This window comes from Perna viridis, chromosome 3 (assembly GCF_037379345.1).
Source record: "Perna viridis isolate PV_CMFRI_1.1 ecotype Kerala chromosome 3, ASM3737934v1, whole genome shotgun sequence".
Lineage (NCBI taxonomy): Eukaryota > Metazoa > Mollusca > Bivalvia > Mytilida > Mytilidae > Perna > Perna viridis.
Window position 1 is genome coordinate 7,141,806 of NC_142447.1, and position 20,175 is coordinate 7,161,980.

The window sequence follows — 20,175 nt, forward strand, 5'->3', positions numbered from 1 at the left end:
TTTTATACATTGTATTTGTATATAATATTACGTCCAATACACCCATTCGTGTTTACCAGAGGGTAGTCAATGACCATGCTTAACATGACCACTAGAAGGATTTGTTGGTTCTCCGAATGGCAATCTACCGGAAGTATATATACCATACATGCGCATCGACCACCCCGCACACGAAAGGATTTACACACAGATTTGCTAATGAACAGTTAAGGACAGATAACTCTCTCGGCAACGAATGGCCAAGTGTTGTTGTGATCAATGATGACGTCATTTCTAAAATATTTTTATGTAAATACACTGAAAAGCTTATTTCAAAATTTACAAAATTACAAAATTGCCTGATTAATATTGTCGGAATCATTTTCAGATTCATAGTTATGATTTATTTAACAGAGCCACAAATGTCAGATGGAATAGACAGAGATCAAAATTCAGCTAATGATTAACGGAGTGGTACTTGAACAACAAACAATCCAAAATGTGGTATACAAATATATATATATATATATATATATATATATACCTGAATTTTAAGCAGACCAACAGCCAGAAAATTAAAAAAGAGAGCATTCGGAGGATGTATTTTGGACAAAAGAGGACAAAATTTGTCTTACAATGAAAGGTTTTTAAGCTTTTTTGCTTCCTGGAAGAGTTCTGACAACTACTGTTAGCGTGTTAATTTTCGTGGTGGAGAGAAAAGCTCGAATAAAGTACCCGAAAAATTGATTTTTTTTAGCACTATAAGGCTAATCAGTTTTTGAAACCTCGAAAATTGATACCGGTAAATATGTTTATTTGACAAATCCGCGAAAATATCAATACGTTTACAGTAAAATTTTAATACTAGTGATGTAAACATAAAAAATAACAACGTTGTGATAACAAACAGATTTTTCCTTTTAATAAAAAATAGTAACGACAGCAAAATATCAATATTTAAAAAAAACCTATCGCGATGTCTCTCCATACCAAATCACGTAGTCAATGTTTTTAATAATATTATTTATATTTCAAGTTAGGTGTGTATAGAAAATGTTGACATCATTGCCCCTACAGCGGAAAAAAATGTTTATAATTCAACATTTGTGTACCTTAAGAAATACAATTGACACCACTTGAATAGGATTAAATGTCGCATTTAAATCAGTTAAATGCCACAAAATATTTTCAATTATAGTACATCATACTTGTTCATCCTACGTTTAAATATATAAACAAGTACATGTAGTTTTATGCAAGGTCATACGTCATACTTGAATATACATAGCTCAAAACAAATAGTGCATATTTTTCTTTATAGTAAAAACTTGATTATTTCCTATCCTTTGGGAGATAAATAGGGACCATGGTGTCTGTCCGTCCGCAACTTTTCGTTAGTTTTTTTCTGTACCAACGTATCACAGCTACTTGATATTTGACAGCTTTATAAAAACATATGAAGTATGGTAAGAATAGATGTCAGATTGAAATAACATAAACTGCGAGTTACTAGAAAACTTTTCTTTACATTTGACCATACATTTAATGTGATTGGGAGTCGGGTTTTGTGCTCGGAGTTTATATTATACTCATTTAGGCAATTGTTTCCCACACTCTACACGTTGACGTACTCCCAAACAGAGTGGGGAAACGCTCTCGGACCCACGAGGGGTCTGGGAGTAGGCCAGAGCGTCAACACAGCATCCCAGACATACTCTTACTGAGTCTTCTGTCAGGTATCCCGAATGCTGGGCTCCGATACCTTCTACTACTAACTGACATAACTAACAGAATCCCCGTAAGGGGCGGTCGTGCGAGATCTGTAAGGATAGTCAATACCGTAAAAACCCCCAATCATCATTATTTGTTTTCATGTACACCTGTGTTCCTTTCACAAACAACTTTTCGCTGATACTACTAACAAGAACTAACGTCGTATTTTCTGTAACAATAATATTAAAACAAATACAAAATTAAGTTGTTGGATTGTTTACTCTTAAAAGAAACGAAATACGTCGATTTCATTTGGGAGAGAGGCTAGGGCATATTATTTTTCCCATAGTAATGCCAGTCTTTAATTTTATCCCAATTTAAGCCTTGTGTAACAGAACCAAAAAAAATCTCATTCTGTATATAATCTATGAATTCTAGTCCAGTAAATGTAATGATCCATCTCCATAATTTCGAGTAAAATACAGACGACTTCAACATACATGTATACTCCTTTCAATGATTATAGGAGAATAAAACTGAAAAATCTTTATTATTATCAGGGTTTTTTCGGCAATCTTTTCCCTATGGTATGTTTTCATTGCACAATACATGATTTTGAACTAAAAGGACGTTTATTTTTTTCGGTAGAAAAATGTCCGTTTTGACAGAAATACAATTTCTATTTGACGTGTTATTTCATTCCAATTTATCTTCAATGTTTCTCTTTGAGTGATCAACTGACAGCCGGGGACTCTAGAAGCATCAAAAGTATTACAAAATAAATTGGAACAACTTAAACGATTTTCACAGCAATTTCACAGTTATTTTAATGCATCGATCAACAGCGTTCACGTTATTAAAAAATGATTGATTTGTGGCTCCTGTCGTTCGTTTATTACTAAACATGTTGTATCTTAACGCAATCTGCAATTGCTTGTAAAATTGCTATCAGAGTTGCATAACTAATTTTATAAGTTAATAACATTATATAATACTGTAACAGTTCAAATGTCTGTCACAGCGTGTTCAAATACATGTCCCGTCTGAAGGTCAATTTAACATGGCAACGGAACCTGTTTTTGAACATACTACCGCATTTGTCAGAACAAATCGCTTACAAGGGTAATTGAACTTGTAGCAGAATTCGATTAAAATATGATAGAAACATCTTGACTTGTACAAAGTACTTCCTCGTTTTTCTTTTTAGCGAAACCACTCAGTTATGGTATACGATTTTTTCACAGTACATACATTTTGGTTTTACAGAGTCCAGATAGAAAAAAATCATTTCGTTATTTTTGCGCACAAAATAGTATAGTCTACGTACTGGGTGTTCATATGGTTATATTTAAAAGAATAGAGAACGAAATCCTCTCAACGGTCATCTATACGAATTTCTCCTATGACCGAAGCACCACTGGTTCTGATTTCAGTAATGACAGGAAGTAATCAGCTTCAAACCATGTGGTGCAAGTACGGAAGTTTACCCTATTTGACTTTCCGGCCTAAAGAAAATTCGTCCAAAGTCTATTAGAAACTAGGGCGTTTCCTCGATATGATGCGGTCTCTCGTTATGTAGGTTTTAACTGATAAAATGCGAAACTATATCTACCGTGGCGGGAAATAAACATGGAACGAGCGAAACCCGATTTCCCGTTTTACTGTAAACGCCATCTTTAAAACATTGGCAAATAATTAGATTTAACTACTTAATATTCAAAGAGCAAATGATAAAAGCAAACACTGTATATTTCGCGATTTTGTCTGAAGGTCATTAAGGTAGATTAGCAGGCAACGCGAAAAATGATGGAGTTTACATGTAGGACACATCATTACTATATCTAGGATCTTTATATTAGAAAATATTACACTAAGAAATGTTTGACAATCTATTACGTGTACATGATACCATTAGGGATACTGGAAAAACACACAGACAGACAGGCACTAAATGTTAAGCCATATTTTTTTTCAAAGGAACACACACGCAACAAGCTGGTTATATGAATACAAAATAGTTACTTGTACTCAGCTAGTTTAAATCGTGCCAGATATGTCAAGGTCGTTTTGAAATCTCATTTATTGTCAATGTCAATAAGACATATTAATATTCTATTCAGGATGTCATTTCATCGTGTTCATAAAGTCTGTGAATATATATTGCGTGTTCTGAAGTTTAATAAATTAGCTAACTTCAAAGTTCATCTGAACAAATAAATTTATCAAATCTATACTTAAAGCTGTATTGTATTAACTTCAAACCTTTTATACAGGACGATAGCGTAATTTATGGAAAATGAAAATTTGAAATGTTTAAGCTTGGATGAATGATGGGTTGAATGGGCTTTAAAACAAATGACCTTGGTTGTTCATCCAAGGTCTTACACGGAAAAGAAAAGTAGTAAGAAAAAATAAATGAAACACTTGTACATGAATATAAACCAGGAAACATTGGGTGACGGACTAGGCAAGGAATGTGCACGATTGTTCCTAAAAGCTATTAACACCTTTCTGCTTCCTACTGAGAATGGCGGGGAGTGCATGTTGTTGATTCGAACCTCCTATTTACATACGCTTTAAACATGATTCATATAGGTTGGTTTGTTGGGAATACGGTGCAACATATTTAGACAAGGAACAATAGAGAATAGTAGTCAAAATCGACGACAAAAAAATCTATGTTTTTATTTCAAAAGGAGAATTCAAGGTTGTCCTTCAGCGAAGACAGTGTTCCTGTATTGTGATTCTGATTCTGAATCACTTAATATATATTTACAAAATCTGCAAGTCTGTGAAAATAATGACAAGATAGTGTAAAAGTACTTGAAAGCATTTCAAGTTTAAAAGTTTTACATATTACTTTTCAATTTCTCCTTATCTTAAGTGTTATCGCGGGTGGTTTAGTTTATTAAGTCCGACTGCACGAATACAGCTCTGAATTTTCAAAACTCAATTGACTTCAAAGAGATACTAAACAAATAATATTTAAACATCACATGGAGTTATATTTCATAAGCGAAAACCCATTAAAGTACAAGTAAAAGATAATGGCATTCATAACACAGTGTAATAACTCTATTGAATATGCGGATGGCCTCTGCCCAAAATGAACTTCTAAGAATCGAGAACGTACTTGTAAGCTTAGTGGCTTCGCCGGAAATTGACATTCAACGGAGAAAAATTACGTGCACTGTACAAGTATTACAGAAGAATGAGTATACCTTATTTAATGAGCAAATTATCCTTATCGTACTCAATACCACCTTGATATAAACATCAGGCAAGATGCAACAAAGCAATCATTGTCATCAAGACTAACAAGAAAGTCTCATAAGTGTAATTGGTTAAATTTCATAAGAGAAGGTGATTCGTGCTTCCGAATGCTTTAATTCCATTAAATAAAGAATCCTGTTAAATTTAAGAATTGTGAAATCTCATTTGTTACGTAATCTACAGCTGTTGTATAGAAGAGTGGGACAAATTTCCGAAGAGGAAGTATAAGTAGGGATCCTTTATTAATGTTCCCCTGTAGAATATGAATACGTAACATCGATATTGAAAGTAATGTAAAAGAAATGAAAAAGCGTCACATTTTTATCGAACCGAGAAACCGGAGAGTATAATAATAAAACAAACGAAAATAAAACAAAACAACAATAAACTACAAAAAACAATACAACAATAAAACAATACAAAAAAAAAAAGAAAAAAAACAATACAACAAATAAACAAAAACAAAATAAACATAAAGAACAAAACAAAAATAAATAACAAAACAAAACAAACTAATGAAACTGTAAAATTCAAATCGGAATATGTATATTTCGAATGTTTTAAGTACGGAATCCTGAAAGGAATTTCAAAAAATAAATAATTGCATATTAATTTTAACTAAATGTCCGTGCTTTGTCTTGGTATTGCAAAAATAAAGCAAAAAAAAAATCGCATGGTGTTAATATGCAATTTAAAAAAAAAGCAATAATGCAAACACAAAGTAACAGCGCATGACGTGACTCGTTAACCCGGTCCGTCGCTTTTAAAAGTACACAGTCAATTGTAGATTGACATTTAAAACAATAACACTTCTGTACTTTTATAAAAACCATGTAGCGAAGCTCTAAAAGAATGAAATTGCGTAAAGCACGAATCCGATTAGGACAAGCCTCTATAGTCGACAAATATTACGACAAGAACTTTCAAATAGAGAAGCCTGAAATTGGAGATTGAAAACTTCTACTACAGACGATCAATTTAAATCAATTTGTTGGCTAAATAAAGATGATGACCTTTGCATTTACTCTAAGTAATTTAAACAGGAAGTTTGAGTTTCCACCAACACATATACATTGTAGGTGTGTCTATGCGTAAAATAAAAAAAAATGTTCAAATACTATCACTATGCTAAGTTTTTTTTTAAAGAGATATCTGTACTTTAAAATGGACAATACTAATGGAAAATACGAGTAAAATAATACTTTTTTTACATGTATACGTTAGTCAAGTTCATGAACATGTAAATGTAAGCATAGTTTGTGGAAGTCTTTTTTTGAAGCAATTTGGAAGCAAATTGGCCAGTCTTTTTTTTTTTTTTTTTGCTATTTGCTTTTAACCTGGTGCAGTTGTTTTCACATACTTGAAGTCAATATTTAGCTCTACTAAAAACTCTCTCTAAAAGACCATTATTTGATCCCTGCATCACTGGCTTTGCTCAGAAATTTTTCAATAGAATGTTAGAAAAATGAAGTTTTTGACAGATTTATCTGCCCTTGAAATTAACACCCCTTACCCCCCCCCCCAAAAAAAAAAAAAAAAAAAAAAAAATTCCTTTGTACAATTAAACATACGAACAAAGACCAGACGTACATGTATACCAGTAGAGTAAATCGTGTAACTGTTCCATAGCTTTCAGCGATGTTATTGTATGCAAAACTCAAGACAAACGAGAAAATCCGAGAAGTGAAATATAGCATATGCCTCTTTAATTACAATCAATTCTTGCTTCATCAAATCGTTGTAACTTCTATAAAATAAGAACTAATAATGTTCTGTCGATATATGTCTTAATGGGGAACCTTATTAAGTGATTTTAAGACTAAACTGATTAAGAATGTTTTGGATTACGTAACTTCCAACATTAAGGAAGGAAAACGCACGCGCTAACAATTAACACCATGTTAACATCGTAGGAAGAGAAAACAAATCTGGCAATAAATTCATGATGTCAGATTTAGTGATTGCCATAAAAGGGGGAAGTAGAGATTTTGTATTAGATTCAAGACTACCTCCATATAGAGTTGCTAGTAACATTTGTGTCTTTGATATTATTAGAGATAACGGTTTGAGGGTATATTGGGGCATCCTCGACAATGGAATGTTTGCTGAGAATACATTTTTGTGGGATACCAAACACAATAATGTTATATAGCTTGATAATAGATCTTGTTATTGCAGTACGTGTTGGTATATTGTCTTTTGGCTGTGGCAATAAAATCTGTGGTAAATTAAACTATAAAATTGCGAATGGGAATATGCGTGGTTTTTTATAGTTTCATAAGATATTATGTCCTTGAAGTGCAAAATTTGTAGAAGGTTGGGGTCAAATCAGTGTTTTTTTTTATGAGGCAGGTGTAACCCGTAGGAGGACAAAGTTGAATAAATAGATATATTTAATAATCTTCTTGTCTCTATATTTCCCCTCTAGCCGCTTTTTCTAGACATCTTGACGGTTAATTCTTGTCATTTCTTGACGCTTCTTGACACGTCCTGTCGCTAATTAGTGAGACCGCTATTACTTAATGTATGAAATTAGGACTTCGATGCTGACACCAGAAAAGCCTAATATACGGAAATGAAAACAGTTTCTGGAATAAGGTAATTATTGAAAACCATACAATAAATGCAATTTAGTGAAGAAGATATATGCAACTATCTTGCTCTGTATGAAAAGTTCCTCAAGACGTAACTTCCTGTTAGAATGAAATCAGGCTCTCAGTGTTTCAAATGCTATCACTTTATTTCACATTGAATACAATTATGAGGACTTTGTCCTCTAGTACATGTACATACGTGTATAAAACTTCAAATGGTTATTAAGTTTTTTGTCCTTTTCCTGTATTGCACGGGTATTCCCCTTGTATCGTTTGTCTCCCTTTCCCTTGTAGGAGTTTATAGACATAAACAATTAAGATTGAATCTGGAGTTCGTCAATTTGGTTCATGTTTTATTACATGTCAACATACAATGTAGTTCCTCGGGTCCTACATTTGTGATTGTCTGATTTTTTAGATACTTCAAAGGCGCTGATCCAAAGATTTTGAGATGAGGAGCTCCCACAAAAGGAATGCTCTAGACTATTTCAGTCATTCTCAACAAAAATGCAAGAAATTAACATTTTTTTCACAAAAGGGGGATGTCAATATTTATTGGAGGCTTGAACGTACTTGAATTTATCATATATTTTTCCATATTACATGTATATACACATATCTCAACAATGTTCATCGTTAATACGTTCCAACAAAAATGTACGCTCCTGTTGTTATCAACATATCTTTGAAGCTCCTAATCATCACGATGGGACATGCATGATCACATATATCGTAAATTACCTCCGCTCATTAGGACAACTCTAGAAATTCAAAGGCAATGTTTGCTTACAATTAGACTTATCTTTACAAATGAACTCTGAATTTTACAAAGAGAAGCGATTACGGCTTTGTTAATGGACAATAACTTGAAGGTCATGTAGAAAAGTGCAGGTGAAAATCGATAAGTATTGCAATTGATATACAGGTAACTGTTCAATGATGAAAAATGTGAAAATCTAAATCATAGAGAACTTTCGAAGCCCTAAAATGGTAATAAATATGAGTTTGAGATGTAACATTAGAAGCTTTCAAAGTCGATTTCAGTCTAACATGAAGTTCCATTCTGTACAACCTGCGGAACTCTTCGGGATTTCTTGATTTAGAACAGCCCAAATGGCCGAACAGTTCAGAACGAGAAAAAAAACTGAATGCCGAGTCAGCTAATTTCGTATTTTCATCTCTAAAAACATTTATATGGTCATTAGTTACATAACTCCAGACACATATTTTTTTCTTTTCCGTGAAAGTTTAACAAACGAAGTAATTCGGCCACTACAAAAGTCGTCCTAAACCAGCTAGTACCTAAGATATCATCGACAAGACTTCTCTAGCTACATGAAACAATCTCGTCCTCTTACATGTTAACTCTGACCCATATTTTGAATAAACGGAAAAGTTGCAATCAAAATTTAATCCCATACAAAACATCGACATGAAACCTGTCAATGTTTAATAAAGTAACATCATATCATGCAAATTAGTGCTTCCTCCATCGAAAGCTCCTTTAAAGCTACCTGTACATGTGTAAAATTAAAAAAAGGTACATTCTTGTATAGGTCTCACTTACCACTTCTGGATCAAATTGCCACCCCCCTCTCCTATGTAGTACCAGAAACACACTGACCCTAGGTGTATGCATTTTAAGTGCATAATTTGTTTGTATGTTGAACAAAAGTAGACAAAATAAAGCTGAGAATGTGTACTTAAAAATCATATTTGTAATTTACTGCAAAGGTGTATAAATATTGTTTACATGTGTGAATAATTGGCCTTCATGTTGTCAATTACCAGAAAAGGTCAAAATGTCGATTTTCAGAATTATTTATTCTAGTCAATTGTGAAAAAATTTTACTATCATCGTACCATTAGCATAATAATTTTGAAAGCCTTGTTTTTTAGGCTTCGCAATGGTATGCAACATTTAGTAGTCATTTGTCTTAGAAATTTAAAGTGAAACTTTGAAAATAACTATTTTAACATGTAAAGTAATAGAAACGTTAGAAGTGGTTAGTGAGACCATATGACTGCCATAGAAAATATGAATTAATTCGATACTTGCATACTTTGTGTAAAATATAATAATAATATTCAATTGTCATTCCCTCCCTATTATAACCAAAACGATATGATTGCAGAGAATCTAACTGACAATAACTTCATTGCAAGCATCGAAAGAAAACGAATCGAAAAATTAACTGCAATTTGTGTGGTTTAACCATTAGCTATAAAAACTATCAAAATTTGACGAAGAATTAATATGGCTTTGTTGATAGATTTGTGAGTAAATTCAACATAATGATTTGTCTGCTAACATAGCGATTATAGATCATTGAACTCAATGTCGGCCTCTTTAAACGCAAATTTAGAGAACACCTAAAGGAAGCTCAGAATCTCCGAACGTCAATTTAAAGAAACTACCTAATTTCAAGAAACATTTTAAGAAAGGACAGAATCTTCAAACGCCAATTTCAAGAAATACGTAAAGAACGCACTGAATCTTCAAACGACCATTCCGAGAAACACCCGAAGAACTCATTAAATCTTCGAGCGGCCATTCCGAGAAACACCCGAAGAACTCATTAAATCTTCGAGCGACCATTCCGAGAAACACCCAAAGAACGCACTCAATCTTCAAACGACCATTCCGAGAAACACCCGAAGAACGCACCGAATCTTCAAACGACTATTCCGAGAAAGACCCGAAGAACGCACCGAATCTTCAAATGACCATATCAAGAAACACCCAAAGAACGCACTTTATCTACAAACGACCTTTCCAAGAAATACCCGAAGAACGTACTGAATCTTCGAAAGTCAATTTAAAAAAACACAGCAAGAACGCGCAGAATCTCAAGAAATTCATTTATTAAGAACGCATCGAATCTTCAAACGTCTATTTCAGGAAACGCCGATCGAGAGAACGCGTTCATAATCTCAAGAAACACATTTATAACGAACGCAAAGAATCTTCCAACGTCAATTTCAAGAAACACTCAAAGAATGCAAAGAATGAACTGGTGGTGTTCATTGGAAAGTTGTCTACCGGCGTAAAACAATGCTTTTTGTATGTCAAAACACAGGAAGTAGTTGGAATACATGTGTCTTTGAAATAACATTTATAAGTATATTCACCGATAAGAAACGAAGCTAGACATTGGATATAGCGGAACGCTCCTCCCATTATAAGAACTGCATAAGCAATCCTTCGTAAGTGATTAAAAACAAATTTCATATTGCAACGGATGTTCGCCGATATTAGAAATGGCGTAAAACTGTAATCCGATAAATGATAAATTTTATCAATGATTGATAACAGGCAGACAAGTAGTAATCCTTAAACTACTTGCATATGTTTGCTAATAAAATAAGTTACATAAATTTAAAGATCATTTACATTTTAAATATATATTCGTGAATTCTATTAAGTGAGCTCTTTCCTTACAATACCGTAGCGATCGTCGATCGTTAGAACCTTCGTAATATGCCACCCACCAATTAGTTCCATACTGAAAATAGTGTTGGTTAATATGATTTGTACTCTGAAAGCCAGTGTCTTTTGATGTAATTCTAGAAAATGCAAATTCAACTACACATGTGTATTGTGTTTAAGTACAAGTCTTTATAAAAATTAGGAATCTCGTGATTACAACCCCAATTATCCCTTTTACTACATGTAATATTGACTCCATGTAGCCTTTTGCAATTTATAGCAATTGGGATTTTTTTTCAGAAAAAAAATCTGTTTTGCGAGTTATGTATTGCCTCTAAAATAAATGTTTCCTGTGTACAACTTATTAAACCAAAACGGTATTATGATTCATAGTTTTACTTCCTAATTCTGATGGCATAAATAATGTCACTGAAATTACACGGCCAAAATGGTGTTTTTACCCTGTTTTACCCACTGCCTGAGTCTTACATAGACTGGTGAAGAGTACATGGAAATCACGGCTACAGTGAATGTTTTCATAAACTGTCAGCTCATACAGAAATACAACTCAACACATATCAAAATTAATCATTCCACAAAATTAAACAAGTCCTTGAAGATCAAGCAAATCATTCCTTACGATGAGAAGATAACAATAACACGAATTATCATCAGTCATATAACCAGATAAAGAATCTGTAAACCGAAAAAAAAACCAGGTTGGGGACGTTCCTCGTGTTGTCCTTTTATCTATACTAGATTTGCCTAACGACAAACAAAAAACGTATTCATACTTTGGTCGGTCTTCAGTCTCCAATCACGGACATCGAAAAAGACAAAGGTCAAACAAAAATTACATTCAGATGAAATTTCGTACTGACACCACAATCACACCAGTATCTTAGTGGCCGAATCAAAAGATCGAATTTTCGATGGAATCATTTTTTTCTTTCATTCCCATAGTTACCATTAACCTATATTTTGTTCTGTAACCTCCGTGACTGCCTCTTTTTCCTATAGCCATCGTGAGGCTGTTTTTTTTTTATCTGCAGCCAACTTTTCAATCTTCTCCCATTACAACCAACAAGTTGCCTTCTTTTACAGTTCATATGGCGGTATCTTTTGATAGACCCTGTTGTACTTATTTCCTAAATCAGCGCTTTAAAGAATTAAAAATATTAGAGTATTTGCTATTCGCGAATAATGATCAAACAACAAAGCAAGTTTAGCAATAGACCTGTCCATTTTCGACCAAAGATGTCGAAGCATTCAAAATGACATTTAACCATAAACTGTCTACGGGACAAATTTGCCATTCCGGAAACGACAATTTTAACATGCTTAGATAAAAGCGAAGTAAGACTTTCTTTACACTGATCATGTTGTACTGGAGTGGCCGAAGCATACATGTACTTGACCTGAAACAAGATGATATGGTTGTCCAGAACAAAAAGTTATCAAGGATCTTAGTAAGATTTTCCATGGGAAAATCTTGAGTTCCCATAGGAATACACATTTCCCTTGGGAAACCTACATTTCCTATTGGAAAAGCAGAGTTAAATTTAATATACACGTCTATGAGGATGTAATAACGTAAAACCTTAAAGAAAAATATTTTTTGTGATACAGCAGGATGACATGCCGGGCAGCATCCTTCAACTGCATATAATTCAAGAATCAAATAATTGCATAACATTTGGGCAAAGTTACTTTTAATGGATTGAATACATATGTTTTGTCAGTAATATAATTCGGTTATTCCAGTAGTATGAACATGAAATACAAATACATAACCAAGAACAAAATAAGAGTAGGGACGAGAAAAACTTGAGGATATTCTACTTTCCAAATTCTAAGTTAGTATACAGTGAAATATGAATTTGGTACTTTTCCCTTATATTGAGGGTTCAATTACTGAACCATGTAACTGTTGCCATGGATAGCCAAATTTAAGTACACGAAAATATCGGAACACCATTTTACCTAATCTTTTCCTTTATCTCAATAACAATTAGTTATCTCATGTATTCCAAAGATTTTATCAATGTATAGCTACAAAGTAGAAATTACAGCGAAGTTTTATGACAATATGACCAGAAAATATCTCAAGTAAAAAGGCTCTAACAATAATTAATCTTGCAAATTGACGAACGTTTCTAAATTCTATAAACCCGTTCGATTGCCAGCAGACCGTAAGACTGAAGATTCGACACATGTCAAACAATCGCGAGACTGAATATCCAGTGACGATCTCAATGGTACAGTACATTTGCATACACAATACACGTTCGCAGGTGAGGATTCAATAAGTGGATACCTTAAAGAACTAAATATAAATGAATTATATATGCGCAAAATCTTGTTCTATAGCCCAGCCATGAAAACAATGTTCTATAGCCCAACCATGAAAGCAATGTTCTATATCCCAACCATGAAAACAATGTTCTATGGCCCAACCATGAAAACATTGTTCTATAGCCCAACCATGAAAACAATGTACTTCTATTTACCCGCAATTTAAATCAAATCCTATGTCCTATGCAAATCCAGAAACACTAAATATTAATTAAAACTAGGGCCTACATCAATTGTCCAAACGAGTACCATTGAAACATGCTAGTAACGCATATCCTCAGATTTTTATTACAGAGTGCAATTTGCTATTAAACAGACATTCCTACCAACGTGTTCTATGTGAGGAAAGTAAAACAATCAAAAGCGAGTGTCATAAATTGAAATAACACCAGAACACGTGCATATGTTATGAACGATGAGCCAATTTATGCTAGAAAAATAAATATCCAACTGCGTTCATTAGTCGAACTGGAAAAAGCGACACTTCACAATGTGAGAAATATAAGAAATAGATTCATTACAGTCTTACCAGATTACTGGACCACATAAAATGAATGTAAATTAATCCTTTTCACCATGCTTCCTGTCCACAAAGCTTTGTAATATAGTTAAAGTCAAAATCCGTAAATGAACTTCAAGATATCTATCAAAATCTTATTTCTCTTCTTAAATAGAATCGAAGCTGACATTAAATGTATTTTCACGGACATAAGCTGGCTTGTCAATGACATAAGCGGTACATAGAGGATCGACGTCTGTAATGATCACAACAGAAGTACCCTCAGTATATTTTGATAATATAATTGTAACAAGCCTATCTTGATTAAGATAGTATCACTAAATCCCCAAAATCAATTGGCGATCAGTCTTCAATCAGATACAATTAACGATATGACTTATATATTTCATCGTAAATTCATCGGTTGAAATTTAATTGTTTTAAATCTTTGTTCGATGTCAAATGTTGCATGTTTTGTGCGCCATATGCACAATAATATCAAACGTGAAAATGCAGAATCCATATTTATATGAAATCTAATACAACAAGTAATCAGTTTCAAACGAAAAACATATTTACAAATGTTCGTTGTTTTTAACTTGTTCCGGACACTAAGTGTATTTACTGAAAGTTTGACTTGCAATAGTGTTGTTCAGCATTGCACATATTGTAAGGACTTTTTAACATGGAGTTGATATGAAGTTATGCAATTTGATAATTAATCGTGATTAATGAATGTCTCCTATGTTACGACGTACCACTGAGTTGAAGCACGATTGCAACGGATTGCGTCTTTTTTGTATTAAATATTCGCGCATATTCCGCAGTCAAAATTGGACTTTAACAATTTAAAACCTGTCCAAACCGAACCGTAACGGTTGAAGTGTGCATACTCATTATTCTTCAATCAATCAATCAATCGTATTTTGGTCGGCTGATATTCTTTGATACTGTAAATGAATTCGGAAGTCGTGGCGTAAAATGCCACGGAAATGTAATCGTAACGAAAGAATGAAACGGAAGTTTGCTCGAAATCGTAAACAATAAATCTGCGTTTTGGTAAAAAAAAAAAAAAAAAAATAAGATGCACATAATAATTTCCGAAATTATTTAAGACACATAGGTTTGAAATTGTTCTTGAAAATTAGTCAATATTACAAAGGTTAGAAGTTTGAATTTGTATTTTTTATATATACATGTATATGATCAATGCTGTCATATTTATTATTGCTTATCGAAAATGAAAATCAGCTAATAATATACAGGTTAGAAGTTTGAATTTCATTATACTAAGCACAAAACTTTCGTCAAATGAAAATGCAATACTTCGCGGATCTGAATTGTTATACATGTAGACTGTTTTTCACTTAAATACCACAATACTGTTGTTAACATTTCAATTCTACTTATCACACAATAACTGCATCTACGTGAAGCTAAACATAATTTCAATCATTATCTTAAAATCCCTATCAAAATAATTAGATACTTGCATTATTTCCGTCCGCGCTTAAAAGAAACAACTGAGACCATTTACGATATTGTCAGCTTAATATATTTAAGCAGTATAAAAATTATAATTTATAAGCAACTCGGTATTTTAAAAAACGATGCCCTTGAATTGGTACCGAAAGGTGCTATGTTGTAGAACACAAAATGATACAACATTATACAATTCTTTACAAATAACGCAAGAAACATTGAACTTTATAATATTTACGACTTTGATTTGCATTTTAAATGCATACGAACACACCCTTTTTCTATCATTTTGTCAGAATAGACATTTTAGTGTCATAATAGAAATATAAAGAAAGTATAACTCATAAAGAGATCCCGCTAAATATTCAAAAGAATGTTTTGTAAAAGGGAAAGAAAATATCTAAATGGGGAAAATTGAGTGTAAGCGCTATGTTATGACCTAACGTTGCCCACAAATTCTCCTTTAAAGTTTTAAAGCTGTCACGAATATTGTGCATCATTTCAATAATATGTATTCTTCTCCTCCTTTTTACGATAAAATGAAAGTGATACAAAGTTGTAAAAAAAGAAACATAATTTTTTACTTACATTTGATAAGAAATTCCAAAAACTGTTTTATGTCTGTATGAAGTATATTCCAATTAATACTTTTTAAAATCCATTCACAAATTAATCATTATGCGTTGATGAAAGTGTAACTTTCACCGGAACTCTATCAATACATTACTGACAACTCTTTCTAATAGCTTTATTCTGAAAGAAAAGTGGAAAACCAATACAAATCTTTGACGTTACTTCCCGAACTTTTTTCATCAAACGATACGCTACGAGAGTTTCCGAACTTATTTCCTGTAGTTCTTTCGGGATACACTTTTACCATCTTAAAAATAATAATAATAAAATTAATATGTTTACAAATACTTGAACTTTGCTTGGTTAGGATCAATCAGGGTCAAATACAGATTACACGTACGTTATCGAATAAAGTGTTGCTTTTAAATAGAACTAATTGTTCCGTGTGTACATATGGCTTCATCAAGAATCTGATAATTGATTCGATCGGTTCGATCATGCTAACTGAACTACTAACATCTGTGGGAAAATTAGATACTTGATATGTCTGTTAAACAATTGTTTTAATAACACGATTTTCTTTATTATAATGTAATTTCATACTTTTTCAAAAGATTTCAATACAAAATTGACTTATGAAAGTAATACATTCACATTTAGTTTCCATTTTTCTTTTCGTTTTTCTTTGAGCATGCATAATGAACTTTTCTTTGATTTATTTGAAATCATAGAATGCAGAATTAGATAAATATCTTTGTACCTAATTATAAAACCATCAGCAGATTTGAGTGATACAAAAATGTGCAAGACACGTGATTCACATTACTTTTATATGCAATTTCATAATTAGTTTCCAATGAGAGACTAACACATTGTCTTAATAGTTTATGCTTGTTTCTTTTTTATCAAATGAAATGGAGTCAGCCCTAAACTAGAGGGCAAACTCAGACTTAAGGAAGAACTAAATAAAAACTTCAACTTATGATACATCTACTCAACTACCGTAGGATTCAAAGGTGACAAACCGATATGTTGTACGAAACAATATCTATGTCAGTCACCCTCGGCACAAAACTTGAAATACACCATCATAGTGTTATTATACAATGTATTCTAGAACTAATGTCTTCTTCAAATGAATAAAATAAAAAAAATAAACACACAAAAAAAGAAATGAAAAGGGCGAAAAAAGAGGAAATAAAAACCAAAGTTATGAAAATAAAAGAAGAAGAAACCATTACGCAAACCAAACAACTAGGCACCTAACAGAAAAGCTGATCCCAAGGAAAACAAACGGAAAATAACAACAACAACAACAAAAACAACATTCAGAAACCCAAATTTAATCCATTAAATAGCAAGCACAACACATTTGTTCATAAAAAAAAACAAAAACAAAACAAAAGACAAAAAAAAAAAAAAAAAAATCACAAATTTAAAGCACAAATACAAAACACACACAGAAAAGAAAATCATAACAGCTAACATATAAAGTTTAGCAATGTCACACAAAATAAATAAAGAAAGCGTTGAAAAGTCCAGGAGAAAGACAAAGCAATACAAAACATCGCAATATCTGAGACACCTACCATCATGTATAATAAGACTTTTAGTGTCTATTATAGAATTAACATTACGAAAGTAGTTGGAAAACTATTTAAACCTTACCCCGATGAATTTTATTTCCGATAATAATAACAAAGGAAGTCCATAACAATTAGTTTTAAGCTCATGTCACATTTAGAAATACGAAAACATAGTGATTATTAAACGACGGTTGTACCGGTTTATTTACAAATGTACATCCTGATTCTCAATATTTCACTCTAAATTTCCAAAGCACGAGAAGGTACACGTCAACTTTGAGCCTGTAACTCCATGGTGTTTGAATTAAGTATCAGTCAACAAAAAATTCAGACACTGCCAATGGTAAAGTGATTCATTGAGTATAAAAACCCACCGAACAATCGATGCTTACAAAGTTTACATATGCCATATGTTATCATTTCTGTATTCAGATCTGCATTTTTGAGAAAATCGTACATTCAGCTCCCACTAAAATCAATCAAATTTGACAAAATCAAGAACGATAACTCTTGCAAAGTGCCAGTTTCGTGTACAATGTAAATTTTATCTCAAAAGCGCAACCCCAAATGAAAAACTAAGACTGGTTAAGTGATTTATAACGATTTCTGATCAAGAAATAAAACTGAGTTCGATGGGGTTTTGGCATGCATGAATCACCCCGTCTGATTTTCATAAAGACTGATACTTAAAAACTCTGATACCGCAATCAACAAATAATTTTGTTGAATTGTTTCGACGTGTACATGTAGTGTCAATATTATCAGTATGCCTTAAAATAAATTCACTCACACGAGTTTAGATGTGATTCTGGTTTTTAAATTATAGCCAACAAATTTCAATACTTTTGTCTAGGATCATTTAAGTGATAATTTATTTATTTTTAACTATTAATACTATTTGGTAATAAGAATGTCCATGTATGTAATACGATTATAATAACATCAAGATTTTAATACAGATGTTTTTTCGCCTCTGGCGTAAAGGATATTCATAATATTCCATAGTGAAGAAAGTAATTGGTTTTAAATTGAAATTTATTGTCATTTTAAGTATATGTTTGAATACGTTTATATGAAATGAAATGGAGGCGATTGAATTTTTAAATGCCGTTTGTCGTCATAAGCAAAATAGTGCGGAATTTATTAGAGATTAATAAATTTATAACGAGGCTATAACCCATAATTTTTGTTTTGATTTCACAACCATTTTGTCACGTTTTTCATTTTCTAAATACTACTAAATAGTACATAGATTTGTGGTAATGATTGTGTTCATATCTCCGTCCGCCCAGTGCCCTCAGTGTAATAACACACATGTATGTATTTTGCTTGCTTCAATATTTCGAAAAAATATAAAGAATCTGGATACGCATGTATTATAAAACCATATGAACAAGAAATAGAGGGTTATGGACAGTATTAGTGTATGCAACAAGTTGAGACAAAAGTAAACATATTAGAACTTTTCAACGAAGATTTTTTAATTAGTTTACTTTTGAATACGACTCAAATCGCAGATGTACAGTGCATGTTAGTAAATCGATGTTGTACTAATGCCATAATCAATGTCCGCGCAACCCTGACCCAACTAAGACCCAAAATAGTAAAAAATAGGAGGATGGGCCCGTGGTTTGTAATCCTTGTTTTTGTTGTTGAAAATATTTTAATTTTGTGCAATAATCAAGCAAAAAAAAAAAGAAATAGGAAGTAGTGTCCTTAAAACCTCCCATTGATATTTTTGTTTATCGGAACCCCTCCTTTTATAAAATTCTGGTTCCGCCCTTGAAGACCCGAGGACAAGAAAAATAAGGAATAAAATCTTACTATCTTTAGTCATGTCTAGTCCTGTATTCCTTCAAGTCTTTGTTAATTCGAAGTGTTAAACAGTTTGCAAAAATAGGTTATTTATAATGGTATAAATACAATCGGCGTGTTCCGTATTGTCATTTTAAACCAGGTATAATTGCAGTCATTAACTAGAAGACTCTTGCAGTAACAATGTCCGTGAAATTGATAGCTTATTTAAAACTTTTCTCCTTAGTCGTTTGTTTAAAATTGAAATTAAATATACGAAGCCATAAATTAAAAATTATCTCAATTTTTAATCTTTGCATTAAAAAAGCTTGGGCGGTGTGTTGGGTATATTTTTAACTCTGCCTTGAACTTCGAACTATTTACATGTATAATTTATAAAGAGTAAGGTGAGCTGCAATATGATATTGTTACATAATTAAAACAAAGTGCCGCGCTACTTTTACCATTTTTTCAATTTAATGCATTATTAGGACTGAAGCAAGTGTTCAATTAAGACATGTGATTGGTATACATAGGGTTAAACTATAAATATGTATAGGAAAGAGCGGTAAGTTTGGTTTAGACAGATTTTCAATTTATTCAGTTTAGACGGGTTTCACTGTAATTTTAAAAGCACCCGGTATTTGATGAATTGCAAACCGCATCGTAAACGTTTGGAAATACGTATTTTAATGTTATTTTAATGGCACGTTATTAGCACTCGAGCTGATCAGTATTTCAACACCGACTTATTGTACAAATGTAAAGAAGTATCCCTATCAGTTACTTATTTTTTTTTTTCTTGATTTCTTGATATTCACAAATTCCCCTACTTTTATACTTGCGCTCAGGCTTATTTTATTTCAGGACTATAGGCATCTTGAACTATTTCATTTA

At 32.5% G+C, this 20,175-nt stretch overlaps 1 protein-coding gene across 4 annotated transcripts in view; it reads right to left on the bottom strand.

The window, feature by feature from the left end:
- The window catches only part of LOC148620837 (dopamine receptor 2-like), a 53,306-nt gene extending 33,901 nt beyond the window's left edge, over nt 1–19,405 (bottom strand). For 2 of the 4 annotated variants that reach the window (XM_088574674.1, XM_088574677.1), the window contains exons 1-2: nt 19,309–19,405; nt 15,914–16,078 (exon numbers count right to left, since the gene is read on the bottom strand). The gene's annotated coding sequence lies outside the window, so the exon portion shown is untranslated. Of the gene's footprint in view, nt 1–13,873; nt 14,225–15,913; nt 16,079–17,566; nt 17,826–19,308 lie in introns of those variants that run through there. The other 2 variants (XM_088574676.1, XM_088574675.1) reach the window with 2 other exon arrangements.
- Nucleotides 19,406–20,175: the final 770 nt, after the last annotated feature.